The following is a 4,327-nucleotide window of genomic DNA, read 5'->3' on the forward strand; positions in this document are numbered from 1 at the left end:
GAATGAAGAGACTGGAATCTGCTTGTGCATACCGGGATGCGCACCTGGGGAGCAATGCCCTGAGGGCGGGGTGGGACCTGCTTCCAGCCCATCTGCAGCAGCGAGAGGCTAGACCAGCGGTGGCTTTCTCCAAGTCGCAGGTATTGTGTGCTCTGCTTGTTGAGGGGAGGGTTTTTTGGTGCTCATTTTGAGGTACACTGCTCACTCCACTGTGGAGTGGCCGCATTTAAAGACTGAGTTCGTCGCCCACTTCCATGTTCTCTTCTTACAGGGTCCCCATCTTGTATGATCATGCAGCAGGCTCTAGAGCAAGCTTTGGATCATGCAGAGTATGTCATTGCAACTGCCCAACAAAGACCGCCGAAAAGGAAATGCTCATCGAGCGGAGAGACGTCTCTCCAGGAAAAACTGTATGACATTTATGTTGAAGAATGTGAAAAACAGCCTGAGGTTACGGAGGAATTAAGAAGCAACGTGAACCTGTTAGAGAAGCTCCTTAGGAGAGAGTCGTTGCCCTGTTTGGTGATCAACCTGTACCCAGGAAAGCAGGGCTATTCCCTGATGCTCAAAGGGAAACATGGATCATATTCAGAGAGCGTTCCACTGCCTTATGAAGAACGGGAATTTCTCGAATATTTGGATGCTGAAGAATTGCCTCCTGTTTTGGTGGATCTCCTGGATAAGGCTGCGGTTAACGTTTTTCATCAGGGGTGTGTCATAGCAGAGATACGGGACTACAGGCAGTCCAGTGCCGGGGAACCTCCGCGTTACCAGAGCAGGCATGTTCTCTTACGTCCCACCATGCAGACGTTAGTTTGCGATGTAGAGGCCATAGCCAGCGATGACCAGAACTGGACCCAGGAGGACAAACTTTTGCTTGAGAGCCAGCTGATCTTGGCTACAGCGGAACCACTGTGTCTAGACCCTTCTGTATCAGTAGCCTGCACTGCAAACAGACTGCTCTATAACAAACAAAAGCTGAACACTATTCCCATGAAAAGGAACCTCAAGAGGTTTTCTGCGCCTGCTCTGAATCGGCAGCAGGAGCTGTCCCATTGTCCACCTCCTCCTGAGCTAAGAATCCTGACTTCCTGCAAAAAAATAAGGGAAAGTAAAACAAGGAAGCAACATGGCCTTAAGACTTTTAAAGCAGGCAAGTGTGTAGATACGTGGAAACAGAGACCCTGTAACTTGGCCGTCCCTTCTCAAGTGGATGTGCAGAAATATGCTAAAGGGAAGAAGTCTGTCAGATATGAGGAGTCACAACCAACCCAGGAGGTACTAGGTGATCCTGCAGTTGGATGTGAGGCTGCCTACCAATCCCAGGCAACAAGGCTGACCGTCAGGCAGCCAGCTGATAACTCACTTGCCACTGGAAATGGGTCTGAGAAAGAAGCCACAAGGGAGAGAGAGCCGTGTCTGCCCCAGTCCTCCACAGATGACCACTTCAAGAGTCCCCTGCCCAAGCCACAGACTGATGCTGGGAGAGTGGTCAGGCAGTCTAAGCAACTGGTCCACAAGAGCACCCAGTGTCCAGTGCAGACGTCACCCAGCTCCAGTGGCTCAGCCCGGCTCAGGCAGCCTTCTCCAGGGACACAGTCAGCACAGCCTAGGATTGCTTCCATTCCGTCCTCAGTGCCAGGCTGGGGAGCCAGACCTCCACCCCCACTCAAGAGACGTCCCTGGAGCCCAGAGACGAGCTCCTGCGGTGACAGCTTTACCTCACAGCAGGCGGGCAGCTCTCAGGCCCGCCCATCTCCTGGCCCTGCTCCTCAGCCACCCAGCCTTTCCCAGAGATCGTCTGTGCCGCTGAACAGAGGTAGCTCGCTTCCTGCGGCCGCCCCATCCACCACAGGCGCATTACAAAGAACCCCGGACGTCCGGGTCGCGACCATCTCCCCTGGCCTGAAGGTCATCAAAGTAGTGGGCCCCTTTTGCTGTAGCCAGGTCTCAGGGAGAGGGTATTCCCCTAGGGCCCCCGCTCCCGTGGGGATCCAGCCGGGCCAGCAGCCCGCAGGATCTCGGCTCCCGAACTGGAGGTCCACACCACCGCCGCTGCTTCCTCGTCCTTCTCCCCCTCCTCCCAGAACCGTTCAGGTGCTTTTGGAAAACGCTTCGGACCTCAGGCCCTTTGCTCTGGTGGAGCTCCCCCGCAGTTCACCGGCCTGGAGCAGCCAGCAGCGAGCCCCGCAGCCGTGTGTCTACCAGCTGGTTCCCCAGCGGGCCCCGCAACGGCCTCAACTGCCAGCGGCCCAGGCTTCCGGCACACAGCGCCCAGGGGCTCAGGCCCCACGGGCACAGGCCCCACGGGCAAAGGCCCCACGGGCACAGGCCCCACGGGCAAAGGCCCCACGAGCACAAGCCTCAGGGCCACAGTGTCCGAGCGCACAGGCCCCAGGGCGGCAGGGTCGAGGTTCACAGTGTCCGGGTTTACAGGCTGCAGGGGCAGAGGGCGCTGCCCAGCCCAGCACCACCACCACCATCCACGCCCAGCCAGCAGTGCTCCTTCACCTCCAACGGCAGCAGGACCCCCTGCCACCCCGGGTGCCTGGGTTGTCTCCACCAGGCTCTGGCCAGAGCCGCCCGGGGCTGAGCATCTCGCATCACAGGATCCAGGCCTCACAGGCCCCGCGCCCGCCGATTTACTGGAGGGTATTGCAGTGCCCAGTGGATGCAGCCCCCACAGCCGCCACCGCGCAGCCCCCTCGGGGCCCCAATCCAGGCAGCCAGACCGCAGGGACCCCGGAGGGAGGCCCCCCAGCCACCCCCAAGCCCTGAGGCCTGTCTGGTTTTCTCTCTTTAAAAAAAATCCCAAGAGCAGCAATCAAATGAATCCCGAGTGTCAACCCCACTTGGGTTATTTTTTAATGTGCCACTATTTTACATTCTTAGATGTGCAGACCTTCCTCAGAGGCACAATTTTTACATACAAGCCCTGAAGGTCTTTAATAAACTGGGATTATTTCACCTAAGCCATGGCTTTGGTGGTGGTTGTGGACAGTTATTTTTTTGTGTGTGATGTTCTCAAGTGTATCCAGACCCAAAGTAGGGTCAGTTTAAACTCCTGAAGCCTTGTTATTTCTCTCAGGCAATAAAGCTGTAATACCAAGAAAGTCAAAATTAGTATTAACAAGATGACTGTTTTTTAAATTTTTAGATGAGTTACTAACACATGAACTGTGGCATCGTCACCATTTTACGTGTCCAGCTCACTGGTGTTCGGTGGACTCACCTTGTCGCACAACGCATCTCTAGGATTCTTTTCTGCTTGCACAAGTGAAACTCTCTCCCCAAGGAGCACCAACTTCTCGGTTCCCTCTCCCCCAGCCCCCACCCCAGCCCTCTACTTTCTGGGTCTCTGAGTCTGGCTGCAGTCGATTCTTCCTAGAAGTGGGGTCCTGCAGTTGTCATCTTCAGTGAGGGGCTCATTTCACTGAGCATCCTGACTTCAAGGTCCATCCCTGTTAGCATGCCACAGGAAGGTCGTGGCTTTTCACAAAGGGTTTCACGGTATGTAATCTACACTGAAGTGGCCTATGAAATATCAGAAACATCCTTCAGAAGAGAATGCACTTCCATATTTGTTTAAGTTTTTGCACAGTGTGTGAAATGCAATTTTTACACATTTTGGGGGAGAAAAAGCTAAACGTACCAAAACTTGATCTTGTCACTTTAATGTTGAGGCCCTGGGCCCCCTCCAGGTGTGCAGCAGGGGGTGGGGCACTTGCTTGCAGCCCAGGTCGTGTCCTCCAGGCTGCAGCTCTGAAAAGGCACTTCTGGGATGTGGTTGTCTCTCTATAAAATCATTTACATTTTTGACATCCCTGGATTGTTTGCAGAAGGTAAATAGCTAAACGTTTGGAAATGAGTCGATTTGTTTGTTTTTCAGGTGTTTTCAACCTTGTTATATTCGAGGTGATGTCCCCCTGCCCCCTTCCTTTCTCTCTGTCTCTTGCTGAGTGATCACCCGTTGGTCAGCCGCCCCTCTTCCTCTTCTCTATTTTTTTCCTTCTTTCTTGTTTCAATGGGGCTCAAAAGATCCCTGAACTTTTCTGTTTACTTCATCCCTTTCTTTCCTCCTTTTTTTTTATTGTGATAGGTTTACGTAAGAATCAGCTATTTTAAAGTGTACAATTCAGTGACATTTACTCCATTTACAATGTTGTGCACTCACAGCTTCTATTTCCAAAACATTTTCATCCCCCAAGGGAAATCTCTGCACCCATTCAAGCACTCTTCCAAGCTTCCTCTCCCCCCGCTCAGGAAACCACCAATTTACATTCTGTCTCTATGGACTTCCCCATTCTCCATTTTTCCTAAAAATGGA

General features: G+C 53.1%; 1 pseudogene; it reads left to right on the forward strand.

The window, feature by feature from the left end:
- Positions 1-291: 291 nt before the first annotated feature.
- LOC136154353 (transcription factor SPT20 homolog pseudogene) lies at positions 292-2,778 on the forward strand (annotated as a pseudogene).
- The last annotated feature ends 1,549 nt before the right edge of the window (positions 2,779-4,327 follow it).

The sequence above is a fragment of the Muntiacus reevesi genome, chromosome X (genome assembly GCF_963930625.1).
Source record: "Muntiacus reevesi chromosome X, mMunRee1.1, whole genome shotgun sequence".
Lineage (NCBI taxonomy): Eukaryota > Metazoa > Chordata > Mammalia > Artiodactyla > Cervidae > Muntiacus > Muntiacus reevesi.